The 17,376-nt window shown below is 38.2% G+C and overlaps 1 pseudogene across 1 annotated transcript; it reads right to left on the bottom strand.

Annotated features, from left to right (window-relative positions):
* Nucleotides 1-7,913: 7,913 nt before the first annotated feature.
* Nucleotides 7,914-11,088, bottom strand: LOC110289194 (claudin-34 pseudogene; annotated as a pseudogene). The gene is made up of 2 exons (XR_015047096.1): nucleotides 11,005-11,088; nucleotides 7,914-8,662 (listed from the first exon to the last, which is right to left on the bottom strand). The product of XR_015047096.1 is annotated as a claudin-34 pseudogene (transcript).
* Nucleotides 11,089-17,376: the final 6,288 nt, after the last annotated feature.

The following is a 17,376-nucleotide window of genomic DNA, read 5'->3' on the forward strand; positions in this document are numbered from 1 at the left end:
GCTGTAAATTAGCAATGATCATACCCAAGGTCTGGCCTCCAAGTGTGGGGGAGGTGGCTTATGAGAATCAACAACAACAAAAAACCTGTTACTTCTCAGGAAATAGTGGAGGCTATGCTCCAAGTTAATTCAGCTGGCTGATAAAAAATTTTAGCCATCATAATTGGAATCATACTTACCAGAAGACTCAGGATCTGTGTCCATTTGATGAACCAATCTTTAAGGCAGCCATCGGGCCCCATCTTCTTTTTGTGAAAAAACACAAACAGAACTTCTCCCTCATCTTAAAACGAGATCCGGACCATTCCACATATTAGATAGGGTGTTCTGCCATTTAACCATGGCATATGAACTGGAAGTGACTGGATGGAAATGGATATCAGCTGCAGACTGACCTTTAGCATCAGTTTGCCAAAAACAAAAACAACAAAAAACAAAAACAACAAAAACCTTTAAGCTGGGCAGTGGTGGCACATGCCTTTAATCCCAGCACTTGGGAGGCAGAGGCAGATGGATTTCTGAGGTCGAGGTCAGCCTGGTCTACAGAGTGAGTTCCAGGACAGCCTGTCTTGAAAAAGCCAAAAACCAAAACCAAAACCAACCAAACAAAAACAAAAACAAACAAAAAGAAAACAAACAAAACAAAACAAAAAACCTTTAAAACAAATACAACAAAAGCAAGACATGCTTTTGGTGACCTTGGGGGGTATAATTCCCTCTTTTTGTTTTTAAAAGACAATTTTTCAGAGTGTGATGCACACAGTCATACATTTCTTGTTCCTTTGGGTTATAAGGAATTCCAGTTTTATGTTTGATACCAAATTCCTTACAGAATGAAGTAAAGTTGTTGCCACTATAGGCTGGCCCATTACCTGTCTTAATGACTTTAGTTAATCCCATAGCATTAAAGGCTTCTAAACAATGATCAATTACATTTCTAGAGGCTTCTTCTCTATGTAGAGAAGCAAAAAGGAATCCTGAACAGGTGTCAATACACACACACACACACACACACACACACACATATATATACACATATACATATATAAAATGTTTCAATTTTCCAAGATCTGCATAATGAGTTACATACATTTGCCAAGTATGAGGACATAAGGCCTCGTGGATTAACCCCTAAATGCAGAACTGGAGATAATGTAAGGCAGTTATGGCATTTTTTTTTTTACAATCATTCTTGCCTGATCCTTAGTGATCTTATGTTGGAGCCTTAAGGTATGGCTAGAAAGATGAAATTTATTATGATCATGTCTAGCCAATGCAACAGGATCTATAATTAAGACCTCTCCTATTAGAGCTCTGACAATGCAACCATTGCCTGCAGCTAAAAGTCCAGGAAGGCCAGAATGAGCTCATATAAGATCAATGTAAAATGAATTTTTTGAGCAAGAATGATGTTTTGAAATTGTGAAAACAGAGATCCTGCTGGCATATTAAAATTAAATGTGCCACAAGTTTCCAATAGAGAAACAGACTGGGCTACATATAGATTATCAATAAAAATATTAAAATTATCATCCACAGGCTGAAAAATATTCAGTACCACTGTCAATTCTGCTAACTGAGCTGAGAGTTCAGGCGTCTCTATGACTACCTGTTGATTATTCAAATGATATCCAGCTAGCCCTTTAGAGGAGCTATCAGTAAAAATCAAAAGAACATTATACAGAGGTTATAAGATGTCATACTTGAAGATATTACCTTATGTACATTTAAAATTTTTATCAACCTATCTTGAGGATAAAGACTATCTATAGTTCCTTTAAACCCTATTTGAGCAAGCAACCAATTCATACTGCACTGCTTCAGCCAAGAATCTGGATCAACTTTAAAAGGCTGAACAATGATGTCTGGTTCTTTGCCAAAATAAGTCAGTGCCTGCTTCCTTCCAAATATAATTGTCTGGGCTACTGCCTCATAATATGGCAGGATACTACATTTAGGAAATATCCTTGAATGAATCCACATAAGAGAAGCCCTTTGCCACAATAATCTTATGAGTCATATTAAAAATCAACAAATGTAAAGGCAAAGAATAATCTATATAAGTAACAAACTGTTTTCAATAGCTCTTTGTACTTGTTGTAATGCTAGCAATCCTTCTGTGGTTAAAGATCTAAGGGAGGAAGTATCAGGACTCCCTTAAAAGATATCAAATAAATATTTCAATTCCCCTGTAGTAAGCTTTAAATAGGGGCAAAGCCAATTGATATCACCTGACAGTTTTAGAAAATCATTTAAAGTTTTTAAACTGTCCCTGCAAATATCTATCTTCTGGGGAAAAATGGCTTGATATGTAAATCTAAACCTGAATAATTATATGGATCCTGAATGTTTACCTTTTCTGGAGCTATTTGCAGTCCTTTATCAGCTAAGGCCTGTTGTAAATCTCTATAACACAAAGCAAGTCCTGAGGATATTTTCCTGCTATTAAGACAGCATCTGTATAATGAATGATGTATATCATTGGCCATTGATGTCTTACAGACTGAATCGCTTGTATGACAAACTTTTGATGTAAAGTAGGAGTATTAGCCATGCCTTGAGAAAGAACTGTCCATTGATACCTTTTCATGGGTTCCTTAAAATTAATAGAAGGACCACTGAAAGCAAATCTTTCACAATCCTCAGGGTGCAAAGGAATAGCAAAGAAACACTCTCTCAAATCTACCATTATTTTATAATATCCTTTAGGAATATCTTCTGTAGATTGAAGCCCAGGTTGAAAAGTTCCCATAGATACCATGGTTTTATTATCCTTTCTTAGATCTTGTAACAATCTCCACTTACCAGATTTTTTTCTTGATAACAAATATTGGAGTATTCCAAGGAGACTGAGATTATACTAGATGCCCTGCCTCTCATTGCTCCTGCACTAGCGAAGAGGCAGCTTCTACCTTTTCTTTAGATAAAGACCACTGATCAACCCACACCGGAATATTATTAAGCCATTGAATTTTATCAACATGGGATGCAGATAAGATAGTAGCCATTATGGAAAATACCCCAAGCCTCTGGTGTTGGAGTGAGGCTTAGGACCTTCAAATATGTCTTAATGTCTTGTCCTTCTTTTTGTAGCCCCTTACCAGTCAAAAATCCTTGTCCTAGCATCTTCTAACTAACAAAATCAGAAATGAAAAGAGAGACATAACAACAGAAACTGAGGAAATCCAGAACATCATAGATCCTACTACAAAAGCCTATTTTCAACAAAAGTGGAAAGCCTAGATAAAATGGATAATTTTCTAGACAAATACCAGGTTTCAAAGTTAAATTAGGATCAGATTAACAATCTAAACAGTTGCATATGCCCTTAACAAATAGAAGCAGTCCTTAATAGTTTCCCAACCAAAAAAAGCACAGGACCAGATGGATTTAGTTCAGAGTTCTATTAGCCCTTCAAAGAAAACCTAAATCCAATTCAAACTATTCTACAAAAGAGAAACATAAGGTACTCTACCCAATTCATTCTGTGAAGCCACAATTTCTCTGATAACTAAACCACACAAAGATCCAACAAAGAAAGAGAACTTCATACTAATTTCCCTTGTGAATATCAATGCAAATATACTCAATAAAATTCTGGCTAACTGAATCAAAGAGCACATCAAAATGATCAGCCATCACGGGCAATTAGGCTTCATCCCAGGGATGGATGGAGAGCTTTACATACAGAAATCACTCATCGTAATCAACTATATAAACATACTCAAAAACAAAAACCACATGATAATCTCATTAGATGATGAGAAAGCATTTGACAAAATCTAACACCCATTCATGATAAAAAGTCTTGGAAAGATCAGGAATTCAAGGTCCATACCTAAACATAGAGAAAACAATATACAGCAAATCAGTAGCCAAAATAAAACTAAATGGAGAGAAACTTGAAGCAACCCCACTAAAATCAGGGACTAGACAAAGCTGCCCACTTTTACCCTACCTATTCAATATAGTACTTTAAGTCCTAGCCAGAGCAATTAGACAACAAAAGGAGATAAAGGTGATAAAAATTGACAAGGAAAAAGTCAAAATATATGCAGATGATATAATAGTATATATAAGTGACCCTAAAAATTCCACCAGAGAAATCCTAGACCTGATAAACAGCTTCAGTGCAGTAGCTGGATATAAAATTAACTCAAACAAATCAATGACCTTTCTCTACACAAAGGATAAACAGGATGAGAAAGAAATTAGGGAAACAATAACGTTCACAAAAGTCACAAATAGTATGAAATACTTTGGTGTGATTCTAACTGAGGAAGTGAAAGATCTGTATGATAAGAACTTTAAGTCCCTGAAGAAAGAGGTGGAAAAATATCTTAGAAGATGGAAAGATCTCCCATGCTCATGGAATGGCAGGATTAATATAGTAAAAACGACTCTCTTGCTGATAGTGATCTACAGATTCAATGCCATCCCCATCAAAATTCCAACTCAATTCTTCACTGAGTTAGGAAGAGCAATCTGCAAATTCATCTGGAATAACAAACAACCTAGGATAGTAAAAACTCTTCTCAACAATAAAAGAACTTCTGGTGGAATCACCATCTCTGACCTTAAGCTACACTACAGAGCAATTGAGATAAATATTCCATTGTACTGGTGCAGTGACAAACAGGTAGATCAATGGAATATAATTGAAGACCCAGAAATGAATCCACACATTTATGGTCACTTGATCTTTGACAAAGGAGCTAAAACCTTCCAGTGAAAAAAAGCATTTTCAATAAATGGTGCTGGCTCAACTGGCAGTTAGCATGTAGAAGAGTGCGGATTGATTCATTCTTATCTCCTTGGACAAAGCTCAAGTCTAAGTCAATCAAGGAACTCCACATAAAACCAGAGACAGTGAAACTTATAGAAGAGAAAGTGGGGAAAAGCCTCGAAGACATGGGCACAGGGGGAAAAGTCCTGAACAGAACAGCAATGGCTTGTGATGTAAGATCCGCAATTTACAAATAGGACCTCATAAAATTGCAAAGTTTCTGTAAGGCAAATGATACTGTTAGTAAGACAGAAAGGCCACAAACAGATTGGGACAGGATCTTTACCAATCCAAAATCTGATAGGGGGGTAACATATACAAAGAACTCAAAAGGCTAAACTCTAGAAAATCAAAAAAACCCCCATTCAAAAATGGTGTACAGTGCTAAAAAAAGAATTCTCAACTGAGGAATACTGAATGCCTGAGAAGCACTTAAAAAAATGTTCAATATCCTCAATCATCAGGGAAATGAAAATCAAAACAACCCTGAGATTCTTCCTCATACTAGTCAGAATGGCTAAGATAAAAATTCAGGTGACAGCAGATGCTGGTGAGGATAGGACGAACAACAATATGAACTAACCAGTAAACCCCAGAGCTTTTGTCTTTAGTTGCATATGTAGCAGAGGATGGACTAGTTGACCATCAATGGGAGGAGAGACCCTTGGTCTTCAGAATATTATATACCCAAGTACAGGGGAATTCCAGGGACAGGAAGCAAGAGTGGGTGGTTTGGAGAGCATGGCAGGGGGAGGGTATAGTGGACTTTTGGAGAAGAAACTAGGAATAGCATTTGAAATGTAAATGAAGGAAATACCTAATTTTAAAAAAAGAAAAAAAAAGAAATATAAGAAAATATCTAATAAAAACAAAGAAAAAAGAAAATAATCACTTAACATTACTAAAAAAAAAAGATGTGGTACTTGGCTTGGATACATCTTCATTGGATCTTATTAGAATACTCAAAATTATACCAGTGGTTCCATTTATATAACTGTCAACTGTAATAGGGAAAGGATATTCATAGCCTGTGTGTAAATGCAGAGGTGAAGTAGATGTCATGATAAAAGTAATAAAAAAATTTCTAGGCCTGGGAGCCAGAACAGAAGACTTTCTTAATGTTCAAATTAAAGACTATTAGAATCTCTTTTATCTTACAATTTGATGGACTTTTCCTAATTTTTTCCTTTGATCTTTAAGTTTGGACTCAAGAGTAATGAATCCAGGATATGATTTTTAAAATACTGATAGTGATTGGAGAAGTTAGAATCACAGTTTGAAGGGCAAGTTCTTCAATAAAGCCCATGGTGGGGTACAAAGAGATGCTGCCTATAATTGTAGGAAGAGTTTAATTTCTCCTCTTGTTACAAAAATTAAATTCAGAAAAGAAGTGTTATGGGGAATCATGGAGCATCCTGGAGGTGCCAAAATACAATAAGGATATTCTCTCTTGTGGTTTTTAGATTCACTAATGAAATGATTTAAGGGTGACTCAAAGAAAAATAACTATAGTTTAAAAAAAGTTTTGTAAGCCAAGATATAAATCTTGCAGCTGCCCAGAGTAGGATTATATAGAGAAGAATAGAATAAAATATGTGCTTTGAGGTAAAACTACACCAGTCAAATGGGAGCAGGCACTCTCATGGGAAGGGAGGAGGAGAAGCCCACAGTATTAGGTAGGTAAAAGGATATGTATGCTCAAGTCAGCATCTAGAAGAAAATGACAGAATCAGGACTCAAGAAGATATGTTGTCTAAGCCAAACTAAATCACACCTTTTAGGGACAGCCAGAAGTGTCCACACTTACAGAATTATATTAGAGCTTATAGGAATTTTTAGAAACAGAAAATAATCTCAGTGTCCCACAGAGGGACTCACAAATAAAGTGAAAGTAGCTCAGCAAAGCTTTTTTTTTTTTTTTTTTTTTTTTGTAAAAACTGCCCCAAGACCCAATCTGAGCTAATCAACACCCCAAAAGAGTAAGTTGAATTGATTTTTATTCTTATACAGGTAGCTATCATGTCTTTTTCCCAGTGGCTAGTATCTAACTTCAGTCTTTTCAGACTCTCTAATGGGAGTGCAAACTTGGACAGCCACTGAGGAAATCAGCATGGCTATTGAGGAAGCTGGGAAGAGCCCTATGCTAAGTTCCAGCTACATCACACTTGGACATAAACCCAAAAGATGCTATATACTACTACAGAAACACTTGCTCAACCATATTCCTTGTTGCTCTATTCATAATGTCCATTAATTGAAAACAACCTATTTGGCTATTAATGGAGGAATGAATAAAGAAAATGTAGAACATTTACAGAATGGAATATTACTCAGCTATTAAAACTGAAATCATGAAAATCACAGGTAAATTGGTGGAGCTAAAAAACAATCACCAAGTGAGGTAACTCAGACACAATAAGACAAACATAGTCTGTGTTTGTTCATTTGCATGTGTGACTATTAGCTGTTAAGTCTCCATTAAGAAGGCTATAATCAGCCAGGCATGGTGACCCATGCACAGCACTCAGTAGGGAGAAGCAGGCAGATCTCTGAATTTGAGATCAGCCTGGTCTACAGAGTGAGGTCCAGGACAGCCAAGGCAAGATATCCAGTCTTGAAAATAAAAACAAAAACAAAAACAAAAACAAAACAAAACAAAACAAAACAAAACAAAACAAAACAAAACAAAACAAAAGCAACAACATAAAGGCTAAAATCTGTAGAACCACAAACATTATCTTTATACTAATGGGCTAGGGAGGAGTGTGGATTTTCCTTGGACAGACATGGATAGAGGGGAAAGGCAGTAACAGTCCAGGTTCTGATTTAGCCTTTGATTCTAGAGCAGTATGAAAGGTTTATGTACTCTGACACTCATTTCTATATGGATAGGTTTATTGATTATTTGCTCTTGTTGACAGCAATTAGAACACAAATCAATATTACCCATAAAATAAGATTTTATTTAATAGAAGCCCACAATCCAAATAATGCATTAAGGAAACACGAAAGAAGCCAAGAGAGAGAGAGAGAGAGAGAGAGAGAGAGAGAGAGAGAGAGAGAGAGAGAGAGAGAGAGAGAGAGAGAGAGAGAGTCAACTGGACTATTTTTTGGTCACAGGCCACAATTGGCATCCTTTCAAGTTCTTTGTAAATTTGTGTAGACTTGTGAAGAATACTCATTATCTTTCCTGGCATTTCAAGGCTATGTAAGGTAGAGATTTACATTTTGGAACGGGGTACCTTGCCTATGGCTAAATTTGAAGAAAGGCAAATTGTGCCACTTAGTAGAAAGAAAACTGCAGATATAATTGCCAAAGCCATGGCACTTCCCATCTTCCGAGTGTCTGGCTGGAAAGGCAAATTGAAAGATGGTGGGAAGGCAATCCCCCATTTGCTCATGATGGCTATGTAATTGAACAAAACAGCAAGGTAAAGAAAGCTGCTAGCAATGATGTTCAGTATGCCTGAAAGTCTGAATGGATTGTAGGCGGCATTCCTCCGTACTCTTCCCATACGCACATTCGAAAGAGCAATAATGGTGGTAATTTTCCCAAAAAGACCAAGAAAGCTAGAAACCAGCAGCAAGTGCTGGTTTACTTGAATATACAAAGGAATGGAGCCATCATAGTTGTATTGGTGACATACTCTGGTGTTGCTGGAGTTGCTGTCTGTGTGGAAAATGCAGGCTCTCCACATGCCCACTAAAGCCACTGTAGGCTTGAGGATCACAGGATCTTCATAGTGCCACACTTGCCACTGAGGGAGGCCTGTGGATATGCAACAAAGTAGCCAGGCCACAGTGGTCAGAGCAAAACTTCCCATTTGGCGATGGCACTTTTTCAATGGCATGATGATGACAGTTAATGCTTGAGAACTGCAAAGACACACAAGACAAGTGAAGGATGGTTAATTGGGACAAGGACAATATACTCAGATTTACAGTACTAGGATAAAAGTGTTTTGTTTAAAAGAGTGGTTCTTGTTTTGGTGGACTGCTACTGTAGATGCTGTATAAGAAAATCTAAGAAGGCTCCTGTGGCAATATTGCCAGGCAGGTAGACCTTCTAGAACTTTTAATTCTTTCATTTGGTTTTGAACTTCTGAAAATCTTCTGCCTCTACTTCTCAAGAACTAATTAGAAGCATGAGCCCCTACAAGTGTGTTTGTGAGCATATATTTGGGAATTATTATACATGAGTGTATGCATGTACACATTCATGGGTGCCTGTGATATATGTGTGTTTTTCTTTGTGTGTATGTGTGTGTGAGTGCTTGCACATGTGTGTTAGATTCCCAGAAATAGCATATGTCAGTGAAATGTTCTACCACAAATCTACACCTCTATAATCAGAAGAGAGACATAGGATGTGTTTTCCAGAAAGTATCTACATGTGTGTTCTTCCTTGTTCCTCCAAGAATATTTAAGGATGTATTCAAGGTGTTATAAAGGGAATTCACATCCCTGATGTTAACTATCTACTAAATTCAATAAATAAATTTATGATTAGAAAAAAAAGGTAGCTTCCCTTTTATTGATCAAGAAGCAGCATTTAGAGCCAATATGGGTTTAGCTTTAATAATCTTTTATTAATTCCATAAATTGCATCTGTAGGACAATTTCTAGGTGGTACTTTTTAAAGATTAGCTCAGCAGGAATCAATGTGTGAATCCTGAATAACCTCAGGGAAAGACATCATCTAGATAAGCTTCCATTTTTTTTAAAGAATTAAATTAAAGGGAAGCTTAGTAAGCAAAGAAAGTCATCAACAAATGAAATCTTATGAAAATGCAATTCAAGGAGTTGGCCTGAATCCTGCCCCAGAAACAGCATAGCATGGAACCATCATAAACATACATGGTTCTGAATTTAAAGTGAAGATAGATACAAGAAAGTGTTTATTGAATCTCCCGCCATGATTAGGGAAATCCATCATGGCATGTTGTATGGTTCGAAAGTCCCTGTATGAAGGCCCAGAGGGGCCATTTTGTGAAGCTATAAAAGTAAAGCCTGGTATGATTGGGGGACTTCAAATCATGGGAGATGCAAAAGCCACAGCATACCTGCCACAAAATCTGAATACAAGGTGTGAAGCTAGCCTGAGAGAGAAGTGTGCTGCCTTCAGCAAAGCTGGATAACAAGGGTCATCTAAATTGCTTGTTCTAAGGCCTAGATACAGTTTAGAATTTTCCAGCTAGCTTCTTGTCTGGATTGGTTCAGTATTTCTTCACAATGCCCTTTTTCTTCTGATTTGGAAAGATAATGTATATACTCTGCCATTGTATATTAGAAGTATGTGATTTGCTATTTGATTTTACATGTGCTATCAGTTAAGTAGTTGGCTTGAGTCTCAGGAAAGACTTTATACTTTGAGACAGTGCTGAGATTATGAAGGTATTGCAGGAACTTTGAAAAATGGATGGAATGCATTTGGGTTGTAATATTGCTGTAAATTGTATGGGGGCAAGGGAGTGTACTGTAGTGGTATATATGTGAATTATCCCCATAGATTAGTATGTGTGAATGCTGTGTCTCTAGATAGTGAGTTGCTTGAGAAAATTAAGAGGTGTGACTTTTCTGGAAGATGGTTTCTTTGGCAAAGGTAATGTGTCAATTTGTAGAATTTGGGGTTTTTAAAAGCACATACCAGGCCAAGATTCATATTCTCTCTCTGTTTCTGTTTCTCACTGTCTCTGTCTCTCTGTCTCTCTTTCTCTCTGCCCCCTCTTCTCTCTCTTTTCCTCCCTCTTCACCTGCAAGTGCTGATCAAACATGAGTTCTCAGTTATGAATGCATTACTTCCTGTCATGATATCATGGACTAACCCTCTAAAACTGTAAGCAAGTCCCCAATTAAGTTATTACATTCATAAGAATTGCCTTGACTATGATGTCTCTATAGTAATATAACAGTAAACAAGACAGAACTTATCTCAAATACCATTGGATTGGACTAAGGAAGTCCCAGGAGCATACAACTCCACGAAGTCAAAAAACATACTGGTGGTTGCTAGGGCCCATTGTAGGGAGAAACAAAAGTATAGATAAGTATAAGTAAGAGAAGATTGAAAGTGCTGATGGCTTCACAATACAAGAGCAGATGGTCTTCCTCTTGTGAAACTATATACTTAAAAGGGTCAGTGGTGAGTTTAAGTATGAATGAGTCTTTAACCTCATTTTTCAAAGTATACAATAATGATGGATGGAAGCTCTACTAACCAGAGACACAATTCACAAGTGAACTGATAGTAGATGATGTTGCTTGACAGTCAGTTATCCAAGGCAGTAGAGACGACAAGGAAATTGGTCCTCTCACTAAGACTTTGAGGCTCCTTGCTGGCTTCACCATCAGCTCTGAGCGTTTAGTCCAGACTAGTTCTAGTTCTGAGAATTCTATGGACTCATCAAATTCCAATCCTCACTGACATCACTGTCCTGTGTTACTTCTTCTCTTATTTTCTCTTTTCTCTTCTCTTCTCTTCTCTTCTCTTCTCTTCTCTTCTCTTCTCTTCTCTTCTCTTTCTTCTCTTTTCTTCCTTCCTTCCTTCCTTCCTTCCTTCCTTCCTTCCTTCTTTCCTTTCTTTTGAGAATTTTTTTAATTAACTATTTTCTTTATTTATACTTCAAATGTTATCCCCTTTCCTGGTTTCCCCTCCAAAAACCCCCTATCTACTCCCCCTCCCCCAATCACCAACCCACCCACTCCCACTTCCTGGCCCTGGCTTTCCCCTACACTGGGGCATAGAGCCTTCACAGGACTAAAAGCCTCTCCTCCCATTGATGACCAACTAGGCCATCATCTGCTGCATATCCAGGTGGAGCCATATGTCCCTTCATGTGTAATCTTATATTGGTGGTTTAGTGCCTGTGAGCTCAGGGGTATTGTATAGTTCATATTGTTGTTCCTCCTATAAGGCTGCAAACCCATTCAGCTCCGTGGGTCCTGTGCTCCATTGGGGACCCTGTGCTTAGTTCAGTGGTTGGCTGAGAGAATCCACCTCTTTATATGTCAGACACTGGTAGAACCTCTCAGGAGACAGCTACATCAGGCTCCTGTCATCAAGTACTTGTTAGCATCCACAGTACTGTCTGGGTTTGGTGACTGTATATGGAATGGATCCCCAGGTAGGGCAGTCTCTGGATGGACTTTCCTTCAGACTCTGCTCCACACTTTGTCTCTGTAATTCCTTCCATTGGTATTTTGTTCCCCTTTCTAAGAAGAACCAAGGACTGACTTGGAGTGGGAGGCAGCAACATATTGGAATCTTAAATGGAACCCCTAGAATGCTTGACTGTGAGACATCACACACAACCCCCTGAAAAAAGTAAAAAGAGAGCTAAGGGAACTTTAGGATGTGCTGCACATAAGTGTCAGGCTCAACAGCAGGTTGAATTGCTAAGATGTTTCCCTGTGATTATGAGGAATGATGAATGGAATGAATATCCCTCATGAGAGCCCCTGTCATTTTAAATTACTTACAAAAATAAAACTGGCTCCAGCTGCCTATGGAGCTACTTCCCCGTACACTCATACTCTTGTGGATGGATACTCATGATTGTTTTCAAGTGGCTATAATCTGTTTAGCTGGAGGAAGTTTTTTACTATGGAAGGTTGAATAGGATGACTTGTTTCATAAAGAGTTTTCTAAAGTGACTGTAAAGAAGATGGGAAAGAAAGAGTTAACATATGGGATGCTTATGTGTACAGGCAGAGTGGCTCAGAGTGGAAGCTCCCCTAAAATTAACTAAGGAGGCTCTGCTGTCACTCTCAGCCTCAGTCCTGAAAGCATGGGCATGCCTGCCTATGAGAAATGCAAATACCAAATGTCTTGTTAATGTGAACAGTAACCAGAGGAACCTTTTGAGAAATTTATTGCTTGGCTGACAGAGGCAGTGGAGTGGTTTTTAGCTCTGAGCCAAAAGATATCATTTTTCTTCTCTCTCTCTCTCTCTCTCTCTCTCTCTCTCTCTCTCTCTCTCTCTCTCTCTCTCTTCCTTTTTCCTTTCTTTCTTTCTTTCTTTTGCATCCTCATCATAGTGTTTCCCGCTACTCTGCCCTCTACTTACAGGGCCCCTTCTCCTTTGACCCCTTCACCTCTGAGAAGAGGGAGGTCCATTCTTCATACCAGCCCACCCTAGCATCTCAAATCACTGCTGAGGCCAATCAGAAAGTCAGGAAATGTTTCTTATTTTACTAAGACACGTGCTGAGGTTACTCCCTTATATGTGTGCTTATTGCAGTGATTTACAAGGGCAAACCACTACTCAGTTTCTAACTAATCAAGGAAAAGAGAAATCTGGTCAAGGAGGCATAGCTCATAAACGATAATCATGTGGCAAGCCAGGACACATTAGCAAACAATGTCCCAATAGTACAGGAAGCACTGTAAACCCTATATTTCTGCTCCCACTCAGGGCATAAATCTAGGCAAGCCTCATATCTCATGCCATCACTGTCATACTGTAAAGCCCCTGTTAAAAGGGGAAACTGAGTGAGTGGTCCATCAAAGGCTCCTCAAACAATGGGGGTAATTTACCAGCCTCAGACCACCAATCCATTTGTTAATGAAGGACTAACCAAGAGCTTCAATGCCTAACTCTGGGCAGCACAGAACTGAACCTCTGTTCTGGACCAAAATTTTCTAGTACAGTTAAAAACCTAAGTATTAAAAGATATTTCCTCTAAATCTTAAGGAATCTTCCCTGAAGGCAGGGAGAGGAGAGGTCCCAGGAACTTCCCCAGTCAGTACCAGAAAAAGAACTATAATTCTTATGAAAAAGAGACTGATATTCATTCTGCCAATGGTATACTTAGTCTGACAGTGTTTCAGGCTCCAGAAATCCAGGCACCTTCCCTGCCAGAGGAGATGGGTCTGCCCTGCCTGGGGAGGGCTTTGCCGCAGCACCTGGGGGAGCCATCTTGGTTCCCAGATCCTGCCAAGACTGATCTGCGCAGGCGAGAGTGTGGACTACAGAAGTTACACAGATTCTGGGACAAGCCCTGTTTTGGGCCTTTATCTTCTAACAGGAGGCAGGTCCGAATGCCCAATATCTGTGCACCTTCCCTGAAAGAGGAGAGCTTGCCTGCTGAGAGTGCTCTACCCACTGAAACTCAGGAGAGAGCTAGTCTCCCAGGTCTGCTGATAAAGGCTAAGAGAATCACAAGAGGAACAAGCTCAAACCAGAGAAAACAATCACAACTAACTCCAGATATTACCAGATGGTGAAAGGCAAACTTAAGAATCTTACTAACAGAAACCAAGACAATTCGCCATCATCAAAACCCAACACTCCCACCTCAGCCAGTCCTGGGCACCCCAACACACCCGAGAAGCTACAATCGGATTTAAAAGCATATCTCATGATGATGGTAGAGGATGTCAAGAAGGACTTTAATAACTCACTTAAAGAAGTACAGGAGAACACTGAAAAAGAGTTACAAGTCCTTAAAGAAAAACAGGAAAACACAACCAAACAGGTAGAAGTCATTAAAGAAAAACAGGAAAGCACAAAAAACAGGTAGAAGTCCTTAAAGAAAAATAGGAAAACACATACAAACAGGTGACAGAAATGAACAAAACCATACTAGACCTAAAAAGGGAATTAGACACAATAAAAAAAAATAATAAAGTGAGGCAACCCTGGAGATAGAAACCCTAGGAAAGAAATGTGGAACCATAGATGTGAGTGAGCATCAGCAACAGAATACAAGAGATGGAAGAGAGAATCTCAGGTAAGAAGATTCCATAGAGAACATCAGCATAACAATCAAAGAAAATGCAAAATGCAAAAAGATCCTAACTCAAAACATCCAGAAAATCTAGGACACAATGAGAAGACCAAACATACGGATAATAGGAGTAGATGAGAATGAAGATTTCCACATAAAGGGCCAGCACATATCTTCAACAAAAGTATAGAAGAAAACTTCCCAAACCTAAAGAAAGAGATGCCCATGAACATACAAGAAGCCTACAGAACTCCAAATAGACTGGACCAGAAAAGAAATTCATCCTGACACATAATAATCAGAACAACAAATACACTAAATGAAGATAGAATAATAAAAGCACTAAGGGAAAAAGGTCAAGTTACATATAAAGGCAGGCCTAACAGAATTACATCAGATATTTCACCAGAGACTATAAAAGCAAGAAGATCCTGAACAGATGTTATACAGACACTAAGAGAACACAAATGAAAGTCCAGGCTACTATACCCAGACAAATTTTCAATCACCATAGATAGAGAAACCAAAGTATTCCACGACAAAACCAAATTCACACATTATCTTTCCATGAATCCATCCCTTCAAAGGATAATAAGAGAAAAAAAAACAATACAAAGACAGAAACCATGTCCTAGAAAAAGGAAGAAAGTAATCCTTCAACAACCTTAAAGGAAGACAGCCACAAGAACAGAATGCCAACTCTAACAACAAAAATAAATAGGAAGCAACAATTACTTTTCCTTAATATCTCTTAATATCAATGGACTCAATTCCCCAATAAAAAGACAGACTAACAGACTGGCTACTCAAACAGGAGCCAACATTATGCTGCTTACAAGAAACTCATCTCAGGGAAAAAGACAGACAGTACCTCAGAATGAAAGGCCAGAAAACAATTTTCCAAGCAAATGGCCTGAAGAAACAAGCTGGAGTAGACATTCTAATATTAAATGAAATAGACTTCCCACCCAAACTTATCAAAAAAGACAAGGATTGGCACATCATAGTCATCAAAGGTAAAAACTTCCAAGACGAACTCTCAATTCTGAATATCTATGCTCCAAATGCAAGGCCAGCCAAATTCATTAAAGAGACTTTAGTAAAGCTCAAAGCACACATTACACCTGACTGAATAAATAGTGGGAAAGCTCAACACACCACTTTCATCAATGGACAGATCTTGGAAACAGAAACTGAACAGGTACACAGTGAAACTAACAGAAGTTATGAAACAAATTGATTTAACAGATATCTACAGAACATTTTCTCCTAAAACAAAAGGGTATACGTTCTTATCAGTACCTCATGGTACCTTCTCCAAAATTGTCCATATAATTTGTCACAAAACAGGCCTCAACAGATACAAAAATATTGAAATTGTCCCATGCATCCTATCAGATCACCATGGACTAAGGCTGGTCTTCAATAACAACATAAATAGTAGAAAGCCAGCATTCACTTGGAAACTGAACCACACTATTCTCAATGATACCTGGGTCATGGAAGGAATAAAGAAAGAAATTAAGGACTTTTTAGAGTTTAATGAAAATGAAGCCACAACATACCCTAACCTATGGGACACAATGAAAGCATTTCTAAGAGGAAAACTCATAGCTCTGAGTGCCTCCAAAAAGAAACTAGAGAGAGCACACACTAGCAGCTTGACGACACACCAAAAAGCTCTAGAACAAAAGGAAGCAAATTCACCCAAGAGGATTAGAGGACAGGAAATAATCAAATTCAGGGTCGAATACAACCAACTGGAAACAAGAAGAACTATTTAAAGAATCGACCAAAGGAGGAGCTTGTTCTTTGAGAAAATCAACAAAATAGATAAACCCTTAGCCAGACTCACTAGAGGGCACAGGAACATCATCCTAATTAACAAAATCAGAAAAGAAAAGGGAGACATAACAACAGATCCTGAAAAAATCCAAAATACCATCAGATCCTCCTACAAAAGGCTATACTCAACAAAACTGGAGATCCTGGTTGAAATGAACAAGTTTCTAGAAAGATACCAGGTACCAAGGTTAAATCAGGATCAGGTTAAAGATCTAAACAGTCCTTTATCCCCTAAAGAAATAGAAGCAGTCATTAAGAGTCTCCCAAACAAAAAAGCCCAGGACCAGATGGGTTTAGTGCAGAGTTCTATCAGACCTTCAAAGAAGATCGAATTCCAGTTCTTCACAAACTATTCCACAAAATAGAAGCAGAAGGTCCTGTATCCAACTCATTCTATGAAACCACAATTACTCTGATACCTAAACCACAGAAAGACACAACAATGATAGAGAACATCAGACGAATTTCCCTTATTAATATCGATGCAATAATACTCATAAAAATTCTCACTAACCGAATCCAAGAAAACATCAAAACAATCATCCATCCTGACCAAGTAGGTTTTATTCCAGGGATGCAGGGATGGTTTAATATACGGAAATCCATCAACGTAATCCACTATATAAATAAACTCAAAGACAAACACCACATGATCTTCTCCTTAGATGTGGAGAAAGCATTTGACAAAATCCAACACCCATTCATGACAAAAGTCTTGGAAAGATCAGGAATTCAAAGCCCATACCTAAACGTGATAAAAGCAATCTACAGCAAACCGGTAGGCAACGAACAGTAAATGGTGAGAAGCTGGAAGTAATCCTACTAAAATCAGGGACAAGACAAGGCTGCCCATTTTCTCCCTACCTATTAAACATTGTACCTGAAGTCCTAGCCAGAGCAATTCGACAACAAAAGGAGATCAAGGGGATACTAATTGGAAAGGAAGAAGTCAAAATATCACTTTTTGCAGATGATATGATAGTATATATAAGTAACTCTAAAAATTCCACCAGAGA

The sequence above is a fragment of the Mus caroli genome, unplaced genomic scaffold, assembly GCF_978045245.1.
Source record: "Mus caroli unplaced genomic scaffold, Mus_caroli_1 scaffold_5, whole genome shotgun sequence".
NCBI lineage: Eukaryota > Metazoa > Chordata > Mammalia > Rodentia > Muridae > Mus > Mus caroli.